The following is a 19,003-nucleotide window of genomic DNA, read 5'->3' as shown; positions in this document are numbered from 1 at the left end:
AATTCTAAATTTTAAATTATAAACCTTAAAAATCATAAATCCAAACACTATTAAACTATAATCAAAATCAACCAACTTAATCCAAACTCCTAAACCAACCCAAACCAGAAATCAAATCCAAACTGGAACTTAAATCAACTTAAACTCAACCCTAACCCTAAACCCAAATACAACCTAAACCCTGAAAACTAAACTTAAAACCCAAACTCAAACCCTAAACCTTAAACCCTAAACCCTAAACCCTAAACCTTAAACCCTAAAACCCTAAAACCGGAACCCTAAACCCTTAAACCCTACCCTAAACCAACCAAACCCTAAACCCAAACCCTAAACCCTAAACCTAAACCCAAACCCTAAACCCTAAACCCTAAACCCTAAACAACCCTAAACCCTAAACCAAACCCTAAACCCAAACCTAAACCCAAAACCCTAAACCTTAAACCCTAAACCCTAAACCCTAAACCCTAAACCTTAAACCCTAAACCCTAAACCCTAAACCCTAAACCCTAAACCCTAAACCCAAACCCTAAACCCTAAACCCTAAACCCACCCTAAACCCTAAACCCTCAAACCCTAAACCCTAAACCCTAAAACCCTAAACCCTAAACCCTAAAACCCCTAAACCCTAAACCCTAAACCCTAAAACCCTAAAACCCTAAAACCCTAAACCCTAAAACCCTAAACCCTTAAAACCCTAAACCTCTAAACCCTAAACCCCTAAACCCTACCCTAAACCCCAAACCCTAAAACCCTAAAACCCTAAAACTCTAAACCCTCAAAACCCTAAAACCCTAAACCCTAAAACCCTAAACCCTAAAACCCTAAACCCTAAAAAACCCTAAAAAACCCTAAACCCCTAAACCCTAAACCCTAAACCCTAAACCCTAAACCCTAAACCCTACACCCTAAACCCTAAAAACCCTAAACCCTAAACCCTAAACCCTAAAACCCTAAAACCCTAAACCCCTAAACCCTAAACCCTAAACCCTAAACCAAATCCACTTCATCAAGGAGATCTCTCAATTACACACACCCTGACTCACAAATCACCACATCTCTTGTAATTAAAATCCTTCGAACCCAATTATATAAATTCACCATAAGAATTGTCTCAACAAAATCTAACACTCCTTATATCAAAATCAAATAAATTTCTTGAGACCAAAATGATATCACATTCCCATCGATCTCATAGGTTTGAACATCTAATTGGCCTGACCTTGAAGAGATTTCGTTTGCAAGATTAATCAATCTCCGATGTTAAGGGATTGAACTAGTATACAAGCCTTTGCATTAACAAGATGAGGAACCCTATTTCGGATTAATCTCGTAACTTGGAAAGAAATGGTTTTGGTATTGGATTCTAATGCCTTGTTCAACACATTCAAAATGTCACTTTGTATTCATGGGTTCTAGAATAAGGATTTAAATTTTTATTTCTTTTTTTGTGTATGAAATCATACAATTTCAAGGGAGAAGATCAAAACCATGAGAAAAGACGGACAAATCTTGAATATCTTGAATTCCTTTGTGCGTTCCATCTTTATGCTTTTTGCCTGAGGTTGCAAAGTCTTCTAGTACATCTAAGCTTTTCCCCAAATTGCCCCTTTGAACCCTGAATCCTAAACCCTAAAACCCTAAACTGCATACCCCAAACCTTAGGCCCTAAAACCATTTGTTTTCCCTATGATTGTTTTTGTGACATTTTAAGTTTGATATTTTTTTTCTCTTAACATCGGAAAGTCAGCTGCAAAAAATTCCAACAATAATGATTTATTATTATGTTTGTTGAGGTTTTTAGTTTGTCTATGTCTAGTGTTTGATCTTTCACCATTTTTTTTGTCTTGATAAATTTTGCCTCTGTCTGATTGGTAGTCTTTCTTTAACTAGACAATTGAATAAGTTAACTGTAGTCTAGACAATGTTTAGGTACAGTTTAGCAACTTGGAGACACACTGGATATGTCATTTATTGGTTACAAAACATTCATATCCAAAATTTCTTGGGTCTTTATGAAGTTTTAAATTCTTGGTAGCTTTCAAGATGCCACAATCATTTCTGTTCATGCCTATATCCTGTAAGTTGCACATTTTGATCAAATTAGGTCAAGTTCCATAGCTATTTCATTATTTGGCTCTAGAGCAAGAACTAATCTCTTTAACATAGTTTTATATAAGTAGAATTACTTTATTGCTTGACACAATGCTGGAAATACAAAGTACTATAAACTTAAAATTTGTGTTATATATTTTTTTGCTTTTGTGGGTTGGGGCATAGATTGCCACCCAATCTTGTATGCTGATTTTGTTATTTTCATTTTCTTCCTACTGAGCCACAAAAAAAATGTTGGATTTATCCAATTGTACGCCATATTTTTCCCTAAACTTGAAACCCGGAACCCGAAACCTTAAACCTGAAACCCCATAACCTAAATCCTAAAATCCTAAACTCCGAACCATTATTACTTATATAATTGTATCTTTATATATAATTTAGTCTTTATCCAATATTAAATAATAGTGATAATCAGTTAATTTGATTTAAAAAATTTTATTTTATATCATTTTATGGTTATATGGGTAAGGAAATTAAAAAAAAAATTGGTTCTTACATATGGTTTTAATTTTTTTTAGAAAAACATATTATTTTTTAAGATTGCGTATTCAAAAAAATTTCAAAAGACATAAGTTTTAAAAATAAAAAAAATAAATACGTTCCTTAAAAAATATGTGAGCAATGAGTCATTCTTATAAAACAAATATAATATTTTTAAACAAATACAGTTCAAATCCAATAGATAAATATAATTATATATAATTATTATATATAATAATTATATCATTGATAACGACTGGCTTCTCGATTCCATCAGCGGCGCCCGCTTTTCTCCATCTCGCCGGCTTGTGACGACGAGAACGAAGAAGAAGAGCTGTAAGATCCTTATCCTCTACTTTTTCTTGACTAGGTTTTTGGCCAAGCTGATGATTCCTAGGACTTAGGGTTAATTGTGTCTGTTTCTACTGTACCGCAACTCTTCTCGATGCCCTTCTCGATTCCATCAGCGGCACCCGCTTCTCTCCTTCTCGACGGCTCGTGACGACGAGAACGAAGAAGAAGAGAGGTAAGATCTTCATCCTCCACTTTTTCTTGACCAGGTTTTTGGCTAAGCTGATGATTCCTAGGATTTAGGGCTTATTGGGTCTTAATTGAGATCTGACTTTTGATCCATTTAGCAAGGAATAGATCAGTGGAGTATTAGATTGTGTTTTATTTAGAAAGTGCTGTGAATTTGCGTGAAAGTTCTATAAATCATGATCCACTGTATTGATTATTACTGTTTTCATATTATCCTTTCCTTTTCTTGATTAGCATTTTGTTTGTATGTCTAGAGCTTGATTACAGTCTTGATCCATTCTTTCAACAAGTAGAGCAAAGGGGTACTAGACGTTATTCTTGTTCATAGGGTTAACTGTGAAATTTTGTGTAAAAGCTCAACCAATTTCGATTTGACATGCCAGTATTATCCATTCTGTCAAAAAGGCTTGTATGAAATAGGCATTAGATCTTGTTTCTATTTTTAGGGGTTGAAGCATCTATAACCTGTGGTTGTGTTTGTTGATTGCAAGGGTTCTAACTTAGCCCTTGCAGCTCTTGTTTTATATATTCATTACTGCTTGCCTTTTGAAGGACTTTGCTTGTGTGTTGAGTCGTATCATTTGAAATTCAATTGCAGAAAACCCCAAGAATAATGATTATTTTTTAATTTTTTGTTAGGGTCTTTAGTTTGGCTGCATCCATGTGCTTGATCTTTTCACCTTTTGTTTCGTTTTTTATTTTTTGATAAATTTCATCTTTGTCTGATTGATTATCCTGATTTTACTAGATAAATGTATAAGTTAACTGTTAAGTTGGGCAAAGTTTAGTTCAGTTTTGTAGTTCATGGGGCTTAGAGAACACCAGATATGGACTTTATTGATTACAAAACATTCATTTTTCTTGGATCTTGAACGAGATTTAAAGTCTCAATAGCTTTCTAGATGGCACAATCATTTAATTTTATGGGCCATATGTTGTAAGTTGCATCAGTTTCTTAGTCAACTATTTGAGTACGCTAGTTTAAGGTTACGTAGCTATTTCCTTATTTGGCTCCAAAGCGAGAACTAATCTTTTTTAGCTTAATTTTATCACAAGTAGGATTACATGACCGCTTAAGAGAAAGCAGGAAATACATAATCCTATAAACTTAAAACCTGTGGTATATATTTATTTGTGTATGTTGATTTAAGCATGGTTTGCCACATGATCTTGCACGCTGATATTTTCATTTTCTTCGTATAGATCAACAAACAAAAAAAAAATAAAAAATGAAAAGGTTTATAGCTAAACCCTAAACCCTAATCCCTAAACAATAAAACCCTAAAACCCCAAGAGTAATGCTATTTATGAATTTCTTCTTGGCTTTGTTTTTGCATGAGGGCATTTACATAAAATATCATTATCATTATCATTTTTTTTTGTGCATATGTTGTCTTAGTTGTCGTATAGGACAAGATTTACATTGTTATGTTTTTATTAAGTGGTTCCTTGCTTGTTGCTCAATTGCTTCTCCAATTGACTAGCTTTTGGTATTGTTCCATAAAAAAGTCACATGACTCATATTACTAGCTCGGACTTGGGTTCTATTTTATTAAAAAAAAGCTTTTTGAACAATCATATTCATTCTAGTTGGATTCTTTTGTGTTTTTTTTTTTTAACTTGTTTATTCCTCAAAATTTGTGCAACTAAAAAGCATGCAGTCATAAGTGGAAATTCTTGATCATAATGATTCAATTCTCTGTTAACAGTTAATTCCTACAGTTAATGTTGCTTGTTAATGGTTGTTATGTTGTTTTAGGATCATTTAACTTATTATCTGATAATGCTTGAAGTTTTTTCTGTCGTTGCTATACTTGTAAAGGTTGGTTCCATGTGCCTTTTCTTATTTACACTATGGTCTAATTCCATAAGTATATTATCATCTTTTGGCCTCAATCAATTTTGAATTGTCTTCACTGTGTGTGACTAGATGTGAGTCCTAAATTTGTTAATAAAAAATTGTCATCAAATTTTGGTTTAATGTGGCTTGCATTGTCCCCCTAGTTCTTATTTCCTACCAGACAATAATAAGATTCAGTTTATTAGAAGTGCTAAAGATGGAGCATTAAATAAATTTTGTAGCTTGCAAGCTCAAACAACCATATATTATTTTAGCAGCCAAGAATCTATGCGTAAATATTACTATTTGTAAATGGTTAAGCTGAACCCGCACCTCCAAATGCCATATTCATCCAAAAAGACCTAGGCAGCATGTTTTCTGATGTGGCTTATTGATTGGTTTAGAACAAGGTCATATTGCTATAAATTTATTGGGACTAGGGTCGTTTGCTTAATTATTTAGGGTTTCTAAGTTCCCTTTTGAACCAACATCTATTGACGTAATCCTTTTTCATTATACCTTGCAGTGTGCAGTTTAGTGGATGATGTCTTTGTTTGTGGTTTTGGATGGGTAATATTTCTTACCTTAAATTCTGTAAATCCTAAGAAAAGCATGTCAAGAATTGTAGTGCCAGTTTCCGCCCCTTTTTTGTACTCAATATATTATTTATGCCTTTGGTTGGTTTCTTATAGTTATTTCATCTACAATGAGTAGTTGCACTGATTTCTTCCCCCTCAGTAAGAACTCATCAATTAATGATATTATAAATGTTCTTGTTGTGCTGGCTGTTTCTAAAGTGCTGAGATTTAAAATTGGAACTATGTAAGGTTTGCTTTTGCAAATCTGGAACTCATTTTCATGATGCTTTTTGTTTCCAGTTTAGAGGTAGATATCTCGAAATAATACCAACATGAATAATAGATTGCACCATTGTGTATGCTGGGATAGAACTTGATCACAAATCTTGCTTCTTGTGTACAAGCAAAATATTATTGTGGAACTACTAAGAAATACAAATAACAAAACTGACTTCTACCATGTGTATCTTAACATTCTTGCCTACACATCAGTTGAATATTTTTAATTTTTACTTATCACTTGTATTTCTTCCCCTTATTTGTAGTAGTTCAATAATGTGTTCAATTTTCCTTGGTAGAAATCCCTTTTAATTTATCTTTAGGTTACTTTCTGTTTTTTCCCTTGCTTTTCCCCATTTTTATTTCTTTTCGTGTGTATTTATCATTATTACTTGCAGAAGTTTCATATATAAGCTTTTATGGCGAGGTGTTTTATTTTTTTATTTTTATTTTTCACTTTGGAGCATTATGGATGATTTTTTTTAAGTTTGGAGGTCACCATGGTTTATGCTCCTGTAGTGTACAACTTCTGATGACTACATATTATTGGCTAATATGTGGACAGATATAGGTCAAATATCTGGTCAATCTTTTTTCTTTTTCTTGGTTTGGATGCCATTATTCAGTATGAAAATTGCGAACATATTTGTTATGCCTTTGTTAGAGTTAATCTATTTTTTATAGTTAGTTTTGATCTTTATCCTATTTGTTAGTTTGTTAATTTCATCCCTCTTTATATGTTGTTAGTCTTTAATGATATTTGAGGAGTGGGAAATTTATTTATCTAGTGTTGAGTTTATGAGCACGTTTGGACCTTGTGCAAAATATTATCCTAGACCTTCCAATATTTTGTTCTGTACATTTTGAACAACACTTTTTGCACCTATCTACATTTTAGTATTGATCACTTTCACATGCTGGCACTTGTTATTGAGCCCTACATGGTTATCTTTTGTGATCTATAATTCTTTGGTAGATAACATTAGCTGCAAGCCAAACACACTAGATTCAACCAACAAGCTTGGGCTAATAGAAAGACAAACTCAAATTTATATGTTTATACTAATATTTACTAAAGTAAAATGGGACTGCCAGTTACTCTTATAGGGATGAATAGGAACTCTGTTTCTAGAGTACAATCAGTAGATCTTCTCATTCAAACATGATCTATGAGAAAGGCTGATGACGATTTCTTCTAATGGCTAGTAATAAATACTAAAATGTTCTAATCACAGAAGCTGTGAAAGGAAATGAGAGGAAGAAGAGAAAGAAGTGTTGCAGTGTGAATCAGTGTTATTAAAAGCTCAAAAAATGCTCGCCTAGGTATTAAAAAATGGAGATAAATTTATTTGCCCATGTGTTCAAAATACAAATAGAGAAACTCTAAACCCTAAACCCTAATCGTTCTCAAAGAAGTCAATAATATCCTTGCATTAAAATTACTAAACCCTTAATACAAAATGTCATATAATCTTCATTCCTTCATGAACTGATCGATTAGTTCATAATTAAATCATATAAAATAAAATTAAGATATAGAAAAAAGATAAAATCCCATTGCAAGTTATTGTTTCTTTTGTTTTTTGTTCTTTCTGTGTTTTTTTTTTCAATAAGGTTGTGGTTTATCCACTTTAATAAAAAAAATCCCATTGCAATTTAAAAATGAACAAGACGCAAATTACTATGCAATTTTTTTTTAAAATTTAATATGGAATGAACAAGATGCAGTTTACTATTCACCTCCATATATCTCCCTCTTAAACAAAATGGATTATAGTAAGAATAAAGATTTTGTGAAACTGATTGGATAATCATGGTAGATTGGGTTTATCCAATGGGCTGTATATTTGGTGATGATGGGCCTTGACGCAGCCCGTGACGTGGGATAAAGATGGTAATGGAGTTGCCGTTGCTTTGAGAGAACAAGATACGGCCTGATCCGTAGAGATAGCTCGTTGCTGGGTCATTGACGCACCTGCGCTTGCGTTCTGATTGCTGTTGTTGGCTCTGGACCTTTGGTGCATTGTGTCGGATGGTTTTGAGGGTAATTGTGTGAAGAAAAGGGTTAAATCAATTGTAAGAAAAGAAATCAGGGAGAGAGAAGCAAAAGACCGAGGAAGCTTGTTTTCGAAAAATTTTGTGCCCTTGTGTTGCTTCCTAGGAGAAGGCGAAGGTCAAGAAGAAGAGCTTAATCGATTTGTGCCTAGGAGAAAAAGGGAGCCAAATAGGAATTATCGTAGAGGAGAATCAGCGAAAATATGCTTGTCTTTTTTGGTTTTGGGATTGTTATCTTTGTAGTCTCTGATCACAACCTAACCCCTCCGCTAGGGCAGCCAATTGGTATGATTCGTCTCAATAATTATGTATTCAGTACCCTAGTCCTTCTATTAGTTTCTTGATTTCTTTCATTTTTTTCGTTTATGTGTCATGTCACTTTGTCTTCTTACATTTTTCTAATTAGCATGTAAGGCAACCGATCGGCATGGTTTGTCTTGATAATTCACTATTCAGCTCTAGCCCTTGCATTTTATTTCTTGAATTTTCTTTTTCCTTCTCCTACTTTGGATTTATGTGTCATGCTGCTGTTTTCTTACATTTTCCTAATTAGGATGTGCATCTACATTTATCCAGAAGAGTTTGCAGAAATGCATGAAGATTTAGGGGTTTTTTTTTTTATGAAAAACCTATACCCATATATATTGTTTATTACCAATTGGATATGGGAACGTGCTTTACTGGAGTTTAAATTAGTTAGTGAAGCTATAAATATGACTTATTTTCTTGAATTACATGAACATAGGTTATGTACTTGTTTTGGTTGCATGGTCATAGAGATGCATCATGATGGCCTCTGAAATGTGTTCATGCATTATCAGTGCGTACATGCATTATGCAAATAAAGTAATTTGACTTGTAGAATAAACCTGCACAATATTGTAATCATTGCTCGTATTTATGCTTAAAGACTTTATTCAGTTTGTGTTTCACCAAAAAACTGCTTAAAAAAGAAGCATACAGACAGGAGTTGTGCGTTCCACTTTCTTTCCTTCTCTGAATAGTGAATATGTAATAAATTTGAAGCTGTTTACTTTTCCTTGTTTTTCTGATAAGATTTATCTAGCTTTAAAAGATGGGTGATCTTTAGCTTGTCTGCTTCCTTTTCCAAGAAGACTAACAGCTGACTGGCTTTGATTGTGCACTAAACTGTACTCAGGATGGAGTCACCATCAAGTCAATGTAGCATATTATTCAGTTGCAGCAATATGTTTGAGGATTGATTTGGAATATACAATCTCAAATATGTGCCTTATATGATCTCTTCCTCCGTTTATTACTGTTGGCTATTTATGTTTTATATTTTACCTGGGAGTTGTCCCTTGAGAAGAATCATTAACTTATGTTACCGGCTGATGTATTGCTACCAGGGTTCTCATGTTCTCCTCCACACACTACTCCCCTTAGCAACAAAGAAGGTGGAGAAGGATGAATGCACAGGCACATATGTGTGGCCATATCTCCGGGCAGGTGCCTAATCAAGCAAGTCAGCAATTTTCTGGTCTGCCCCAACAAATGAGCAGTTCGCTACCTTCTCAGATACAAAATTTTGGTGGACATAGCATGGATCCTGAACTCTATGCAAGACGCCGGGATGTGCAAGAATACATGTAAGTCAATTAAAGCATCGTGCTTGTCTTCCTTCCATACTTCCAAGAACTACATTTTTGGGTGATGGCCTCAAGCGTCATGCGAGGATGTATGTGTACTGTCATTTCTAATTCTGGTATCTGCTCTCATATGTGGTGTGCCTGTGTTTTTTCTATGTATCCTATTGGTGGGTCTGCACAAATAGCACACAACGACTATATTTTAAATTTCAACTCATTAGTAGACCAGATAATTCCAAATGGTCATCCTTAATTCAAGCAATTGATGTCATCTTATGTACTGCCACTGCAATTTGCACTACATAAATATAGGAGCTGATGTGCCCCTATTTGCCAATATAAATGTTAGAATATCCCCCACATGTATAATAGACATTGCAATTACGATTGACCGAGCCTGATCCTAATTGTTTTGTTCGGTAGCAAAAATATTTATGGAGGCCAGTCTGTCTTCATGCCCAACTGGCATTCCTGTGATCAGTTCAATGGGTATATTTTTTTTAATGGTTCATATTCGGGGTTGTGTTCATCTCTGTAGTTACACGAAGGCTGGTAGATTGATTAGCCCATCTCATGTCTTACAATAAGCTTCTTGACATTTAGTAAAAATGTGTTCCCTCTTTTTCGTATGTAACCATGCAGTTAGAGCTTTGCACTATGTCTTTCTGGGAAATCTTCATTTTCCAGTCGTGTAAGAGTTTGCTCTTTGCATTTTTTTTATAACCCTAAGCCAAGCCCTTTTCTAGCTGAACCTATTATTGAAGAGCAATATGTCATGTAACTCATGGAATCATTCTTGTTCCATTATCTTAGTTTATTGTGCCATCCGAGCACTAAAATGAATTCTATGTTTTAATTTGGTGTGTCTAGTTATTTATAGTAAGCTTAATTGAGTTCTCTTACCCCATATGTCCATCTCTGTATTCCTTGTAAATCAGCCAAAATTACTTTTTTTTTTCTTAAAAAAATTACTGAAATATTTGATGTTCCTATGACTTGGATGTTGTCTTGTCTTGTGTTTCTTCAGTTGAAGTTATCTAATGTAATGCCATCGGCTTGACTTAAATGTAAGAAGCTAAGAAAATTCTGGGATTGTGTGAATGTTGCATGTCCTTCCATCTATCCTATTCTTTATGGGTCATACCCTAGTATAATCAATAATGTACTGATCTCAAGTCTGTAAATAGCTTTAATATCAGTTTTGACCTAGCATCCAGGATCCACAGGATGTGGTCCCTAAGACCCTTATGCAACCACCTATCCTTAAGTGATTCTACATGATACGGAGGATTTTTCCATTTTTAACTCTTGAATGAAACTTTTCTGTTCTACTTGAATATAACCATTAAGACTTTTTTCAATTTCAAACATCTTCAGAAGAGGAGTAATAGCGCGCCTGGAGAGTTTGCGCCAAAATTGTTAGAAATCGCAAAAAGGTTGGAGGAGTATATATACAGCGATGCTGCTTCAAAGGTTATTCTTACACCTACTATAGTTTTTTATTTATTAAAAGGATGCTTATGTTTAGACCAATATTTGTTTGGGTTATATATGTAATTGTTTTGGATTTGGTTTTGCCCATGCTTGCTCTCTGAGGGATCTATTTTGACTTCCTTGAGGTCTTTTAGGAAATAAATATATTGGCTTCATGCATTTTTTCCTTGTGCAATACATGTATTCCTTGTCTGTTTGTTTTACCTTTTTTATTTTTTCAGGAAGATTACATTAACATGAATGGGCCTACAATAGATCAACACTTGCAAAGTCTAGTAAAGATGACAACTTACAACAGCCAGCTCAATTCTCACCATTTTCTTTCATCCTTTGCTGTTGGCACAATGATTCCAACACCTGGTATGGCCCAGAATAGTAGCACAAATTCCATGGTTGGTCCGGCAGAAAATGTCAGGAATGCCAGCAATGCTGCTGCTATGGTGGTGCAAACTACAAGCAACACAGGGAACTTGCTACCAATTGCAAATGGATTAGGTGGTGTTGGAAATGCCACCAGCTTCAATATGTCTGACGGCAAAGCTTATATATCCACATATTGCATGTTGGTGAACTCACCATGTCTTTAGCATGCAATAAGATGATTTTCATATGCAGGACAAGTTCCTAATGGATATCGAAAGATGACATCAAATGCTTCACTTGGCTCTGGAGTAACCAATACCATGTCCTCCGTTGCATGACAACCACCAAGTCAATTGATCCCAACCCCTGGGTTGAATAATTTTAAGCCAACTGCTGTAAATCCAGATTTTTCTAATGCAGGTGGGCTCTTGGTCAATGAATCTAGTATGGTTTCGCAGCAACTTCAACATAAACACTACGGTGGGACTCAAGCAAGCCATATCTTTCATAGTCCTGGAGCCCAGATGGGTGGCAGGATGAGACCAAGTATGCCAAAACCTTCACCCTATGGATTTTCAAATGGTCGTATGGCTGGCGGTTTAGGATTTACCAGAGCTAAGCAACTTGTGAATGGACCTGCGGCATCAGAGGGATACTTTAGTACTGTGTCTTATGGTAGTTCTCCAAAACCTTTACAGGAGCACTTTGATCAGCAACATCACCAACCAATTCTACCAGGTAACTCTTTCCCTTGTTGCTCTCTCTACTTTTGTCTTTGCTAATTAAGAACCAACAGGAGGTCTAGAACCCAAATGAGCCTAATCCAATCAAAATTGTTCCTTTTGACCAGGTCTACAAACAAATAGGATTTGCTGCTGGCTCACTAGTTGTCATTTTATTTCTTAAATACTCAACATTTAGTTGTCATTTAAATAATTGTGATCAGATAAGTTTGAGCCAGTTTGGAATTATTTGATCAAGTTTGCAAGGAGAAAATTGCTTGCTTTATTCACATCCATAACTAGCTTTTTATACATAACTAACTTCTACTATTTAGGATAATCAATATAGTTATAAAATATAAATATAATTCTAACAAAAGCTACATGAGATTTTTGTTTGAAGATGATAGTTCTTTGACAAAGGATTTCAAATAAATTTTATTTTATTTTTTTATAAATTTGAGTTATTACTAAAGATGACTTTGAATTATTAATAAAAATTCCTAATAATCCTTTTCTCTCTCTCTTTCTCTCTCTCTTGGTTGTCGATGCAGGAGCTACGGCCGCCGCCTCTTCTTTCTCCTTCCTTCTCTCTCGCTTGCTCACTGCTGCCTCTTCTGCTCGAGAAAGGCATAACACTGCCTCATCTTCAAACAAGCATCGCCTCCAAGACAAGGAAGGGCTCGTGAAATCACATTAGGTAACTTGATTTTTCTTTTTTAGAAACAAATTCTACTCATTTTGGTTGAATTCTTGGACTTGTTCAAATCTCACTAGCTTCAAGATTTGAATATCGGATTGGCCCGATCTTGAAGAGATTACGCCTGCAAGAGCAATCAGTCAATCTCCGATGTTAAGGGATTGAACTAGTTTGCAAAACTTTGCATTGACAAGATGAGGAACCATATTTCGGATTGGTCTCGCAACTTGACAAGGATAAGAGATCATGAGGTATTGGATTCTAATGCCTTGTTCAACGCATTCAAAATATCACTCTGCATTCATGCATTTTAGAATAAGGATTTAAATTTTTATTTCTGTTTTGGGTATGAAATCATACAATTTCAAGGAAGAAGATTAGAACCCTGAGAAAGGGTGGATAAACCTTGAATTCCTCTGAGGACTGTTACATTCCACTTTATGCTTTTGCCTGTTGTTGCAAAGTCTCCTGGGGCATCCAAGTTTTTCCCTAAATTGCCCCTTATAACCCTAAATCCTAAACTCTAAAACCCTATACTGCAAACCTGTTGCACAACCGCAAGCGCACGGTTTTGCCAAGTAGTAAATAAGTATCGATCCCACGAGGACCAAGTATTGATTACCAATCTATTGCAACAAGAGATTATCTAGACAATTAAAAAGGTAGGATTTAGGAATAACAAGAAGCAGGGAATAAAACACAATCAAGGCTGAAGGAACACAGGGTTGTGGATCTTTCTTCAGATTAAAATAGACTTAGGTTTGGGAACTCACCACAAGGTATAACCAAGGTTTAAAAAGGCGAAAGGCGTACTTGAGGCGTTTTGCTCTTATGAGGCGAGGCGTAAGCCTCGAGGCGATCCGAGGCGTAAGCCTCAACAAAAACTCAAAAAATATAAATGATAATTCATAATATAGACTAAATAATCATAACTTGTAGATAATGAATAAAGAATAATGGTTAATGTATATTAATTATTAGTGTTAAATTAATATTTAAATTATAAACATATTAAATATTTTTATAATTTTTATTATCATCTTTGATATATTATTAATATATATATTATATAATTAATTTTTTTTAAAATAATCTAATTAATGGATAATGATTTGATGATTATAATTTATAAGTTCGTAAAAACCCTAGACTCCATCGTCCATTGATAATGATAATGATTGATATTATTTAAATTATAAATATTTTTTTAATAATTTTTTTATTAACATTTTGATATATTATTATATAATTAATTTTTATTTTCAAATAATCTCAACCGTTGAATCGTTGATAATGGTTTGATTTGTAAACCCCTAGCCCATCGCCGCCACCATCATCATCCGCTCAAAGACGTGCCCGCTCAAAGACGCCCCTGCCGCCACCATCATCACCCGCTCAAAGACGCCCACGCCGCCACCATCATCACCCGCTCAAAGACGCCCCGCTCAAAGACGCCCCGTCGCCACCACCATCATCACCCGCTCAAAGACGCCCCGCTCAAAGACGCCGGAGCTCGCAACCTCGGTGCCCGCATCCTCTCCGACCTCCGCAACAACCGTCCCCTTCGGCCCTTAGTTCTTAGCCATTTTTTTGTTGCTTCTTGAGGGCGTACGCCTCTGAGCCTCGAGGCGACGAGCCTCGAGGCGGAGCGCCTCACCCGGCTGAGGCGTGAAAGCTCGCCACCGGCCATGGAAGCGTGATGCCTCGAGGCGGGCCGTCACCGCCTCGCCTTGAGGCGCGCCTCGAGGCGTACGCCTCAATCGCCTTTTTAAACAATGGGTATAACATGAATGATGTGCTGGATCTAAACTAGATTTGGGCAGATCTCTTGAAGGGCATTAATCCTAAGCTACTTGTCACTCTCTTTCAAGAGATAACAAGTTAGGGCTTGATCAAGGTTACCTCCTACTTTCGTGGTAGATAAACCGCTTCTCAAAACCCCGAATAAAAAGCAGTGATTAAGCAATGAGCCTTCAAGAGCGCTTTTCAGCGGAGTTCATGATGATTAATGAGGTTCCAAGACCCGGGGTTATCCTTTCGGGTTAACCTAGATCTCTAAGATAGCAAGCAATGCTTTCACAATCACAAGTTTTGACACAAATCAGAAATCAACTTAAGAAATCTACCATTAAGCATAAAAGATCCATACAAAATGTATCAACACATCAAACACAACACCTCGGGCTAATCCCAAACCTAAGAAGAGTTCTACTCACACACCATCTCAGTTGCAAAGAAAAAGATAGGAAGAGAAGAAAGTCTGCAGAAGCAAAGCAACAAGCTAAGAAGACTCCCTATGATGTCTACAAGGTTTTATCTTCAATTTCCGACTCTCTTCCTTCTTCAACTCTCTCTAGGTCTTCAGATCTTCCTTTTTCCCTTTCCACCCTGACCACTTTTCTCCCAAACCTTCTTTGTTGCCTGAAGTCACATTCGATCCTTTTATATCCAAAAGATAGAAGCTGGGCCCCGACCCACTTCTAGATCCACGTGTACTTCTCGTAGTACACAGTGCGGGTTGTGGATTTCCCCAGTCTCCAGTTTCAATTCCTGCTTCCTACAATTTAAACAACTAGAAAGAGTAGTTTTTACAAAAAGAAGGGGAAAATAATAATAAAGACTAGGAAAAATGCATGAATACTATCTAAATGCATGATGTTAATAATGCAATTTATATGTGTAACAAAACCCTAAGCCCTAGGCCCTAAAACCATTTGTCTTTCCTAATAATTTTGTGTTTGTTTTTGTGGCATTTTAAGTTTGATATTTTTTTTCTTATTTATGAATTCATGTTTTGTTTAATTTATTTCTATGTTATGTTTCATTCTTTATTGAGATGAATCTGCTTTGAATCACTAATTGTATTAAAATTTAGTCTTTTTTACTAGTAAATTTTCATTTAGATCCTTATTAAAATACATATTTTTATAAAATTAAAAATTCCACGAGTATCTAGTTTTAACTTATAATTTGTGTAAAATAAAGTTATTTATATAAATTTAGGGTGATCTAAGTAGTGAAATCGCATTGTTCAAATTAGTTTTTTTTATTAATCATTATTTAGACATGATTGAACCATATAAGTTTATGAAACCTATTAGTAAATATGAATTTTATAAACAAGCTATATAAAAATCCTAATAAATTCTTTTCCTTGATCTCCTATTTTTTCATTTCTCTGTCTTTTCTCTCTCGCCGTGCTTCGCGGCTTGTGGCTGCCGTGATCAGAGTGCGCCCTTGGGAGCTACATCGGGGACTTATGGGCGGCGCAATTGGAGAAAGTGCTCGGGAGTTGTTAAGAGACGCAACTCTGATGAGGGCTTTCTGGAAGATAGTGCCTTCCTTCGATATCTTTAACCAATTTTAGCTTGCTTAATTTTGACCTATTATCTGGTTGTCTATGTTGCTCCATATCTTTGTTAATCTGGGTTGTTGGATCCATTAATCAAATAAAATAAAATAGATTATATCCTATGATGAGATCCAATCAAGAATTTCATTATATCCCTCTTCCTTCTAAAATCATTATTGTATGGTATTTTATAGGATATCTGATACAGATACAGAAAACTAATAAAGGATACCATCGAATGACTAAATATCGAAATGGATCCTATTTGAATTCTTTTTTTTATTTGTTTTGTAATAAAGTAAGTAGATCTATTTATACATTCAGATAGAAATACATTAAATCTTTCTTTATTAACTGAGTAATATTTGAATAACAAATCAAAGATTTAGGGGTTTGTTTTCTATGGATTATTTTGTGATTTTGATAATTGTGTTTGTTTGTTTTCTAAGGATGAGTAAAACTAGACTAATGCTGGTGAAAAAGGGTATTAGATTTGTGTGAAGTGATATATGACTCATAGGTCATGTTCAGATGTCAATGATTAATTGTATTGTTTGTTATGAGAAATAATATGTGTGCTTGAATTCATTAGTGGTATTTTGTGGTCAGGCCATCCATACCATCTTTTTGGTGCTTTGTTTGAGGTCTTCTGTTGAAAGTTTTCATAGTTTTTTTTATTGAGTAAACTGCCATATAGTTGTTCATCAAGTAATGTTTCCTCCTTCAAAGTTCTTTCGTATATGATCAATCTCATACAAATCGCAACAAATAGAAAGTTGATAGAGAATACTGCTCAATTAGCACGGATGCCCCAAGTGCATTAGCAATTGGAAAAACCATATTGAGGCATGATGCAGAGCATCTCGGCATTATACAGGAATAGTCATTAATATGGTGATTTGACTATGAACATGACAAATATGGAAATATTGGATAGTTGTATCACCATTATATTATCCCAATATTGGGATAACCATATTGGGATAATCATATTGGCAATATGGTGACTATTGGCATATGGTCCATAGCATATTGGGATAACCATTATATTGAGACCATATTGTGCCATATTAGCATAATATGGATAATCATATGGGTCATAGTCACCAATATGGTGCCAATATACACCTATAGCGCCATATGGATAATGTAATATGATGCCAATATATTATTCGTTATGACATAACATATTAGCTATGGATCATGCATTAGTATTAATGACTATGAATAATGGAATATTGTGCCAATATATTATTAGTTATGCAATGGCATATTAGCTGTGGATCATATCCTAATATTGGTCACCATATTAGGATAGCATGTTAGTATATGATAATATGGACCATATGCATATTATCCTAATATACATGCATGTTATGGCACCATATGCTAGTAGCATATATGCACCACGGAGTATGTTAGCCTTTGGTCCATATGGACCATATTAGCACCATATATATTGTCATCATATGCCGCCGTATATTAGTATATTAGCACCTTATATAAGTATATGATGATAATATGGTCCTATAGTGCCTTATGTACGGACCATATACTAGTAGGTGCAATACCTACTAATATGGTCCAATACGACTATGCACTGTATGGTCCATAATATGGTATATGCTATAATATATGGTGTCATACTGTATGTTGGGATGACCATATGGTACCATATGATGATGCTAACATGGACCATATTATTAGTCATAGCAATATTATAACAATATGGTGCCAATATTTAATGTGGTCCTTAAGATGGGACCAATATTGGATATATGGTCCTATATTGATGACTATAATATGGCGACCATATTAGCTATAATATGTACCTAGTATCTATTTGTGCCTAGATATTTGCATAATATTGGCACCATTATATTATCACCATATTGGCATATTATTTAGGGACCATTGGTGCCAATATGGTCCATATTAGCTATTCATAACTATGGCATAGCACCATGTTATGATAATATGTTGCCAATATATATTACACTAGAATATTGGTACCATAATAATTCCATATGAGTACCATATTGGATAATATATGGTCATTTATTCCAACATATGTGGGTAGTAATGGTGTCTCTTCTATAAGTAATGTATCTCTTATATGATGCCAATATAGTGCTTCCTATTGGGGGCTTTTTGGGGTATCCCTGGTCATCTAAAACACAAATTCATGGGAAGGAATTTCACTAATTGAGATAGAATAAATAACGAATAGTCCAATGGTTATGACAATTCCAAGAGTAATAGATAATTTTGAAAATGCATTAGGAAGACAATTCTTAGGGAGAACTTGGAGTCAAAATAAAGACCAAAAAAGAAAAAAAAGAAAAAACAAAGATGTGTATCTATTAATAAACTTAACATTATGTCACATGTGCAAACTATAGAAGAATATATCAGTACATTTCAAAATTATTATTATCAATTTTATTTAGGAAGAGATTCTAATAAATTAGTATATTTGAATATGTTTTATAACAAATACCCAACCATGGGGAATAAAATTACTTAATGAATACCCTATATATTGAAGATAGTTCGATACATTAGGAGGTAGAATACAATTTCTATGAAGAAGACTTGAAGAATGGCATCGAGAATCAAGGATAATTAAGAAAACAACAAAATCCATCAAAGGAAAGATTATGTTGCGAAGAAATAATAAGACAAAATAATATTGGATACCCTTAGTATACAAAAATAGCCCAATAAATAAGAAATATAAAATAAAAAGGCAATTAAAAAAATCTAAAAATGATAATATTAAGAAAACATACTATGAAAGAAGATATCAACTAAGAAAAAGGAGATGTTTTCTATGTCAACGAAAAGGTCATTATGCAGATAAGATGTTTGCCAA

General features: G+C 34.6%; 1 long non-coding RNA gene across 8 annotated transcripts; it reads left to right on the top strand.

The window, feature by feature from the left end:
- The first annotated feature begins 2,848 nt into the window (after positions 1-2,848).
- LOC120249933 lies at positions 2,849-19,003 on the top strand. 8 transcript variants are annotated; one of them, XR_005532914.1, is made up of 9 exons: positions 2,849-2,931; positions 3,000-3,121; positions 5,502-5,545; positions 9,258-9,497; positions 10,875-10,970; positions 11,213-12,092; positions 12,631-12,776; positions 12,854-13,027; positions 16,005-19,003. It is a non-coding gene; the product is annotated as an uncharacterized LOC120249933 (long non-coding RNA). The 8 variants fall into 8 exon arrangements; XR_005532917.1 differs by having other exon boundaries at positions 2,852-2,931; positions 3,063-3,121; XR_005532918.1 differs by lacking the exon at positions 5,502-5,545 and having other exon boundaries at positions 11,217-12,092.

The sequence above is a fragment of the Dioscorea cayenensis genome, chromosome 19 (assembly GCF_009730915.1).
Source record: "Dioscorea cayenensis subsp. rotundata cultivar TDr96_F1 chromosome 19, TDr96_F1_v2_PseudoChromosome.rev07_lg8_w22 25.fasta, whole genome shotgun sequence".
Classification (NCBI taxonomy): domain Eukaryota; kingdom Viridiplantae; phylum Streptophyta; class Magnoliopsida; order Dioscoreales; family Dioscoreaceae; genus Dioscorea; species Dioscorea cayenensis.
This window is presented reverse-complemented; position numbering and strand designations above follow the sequence as displayed.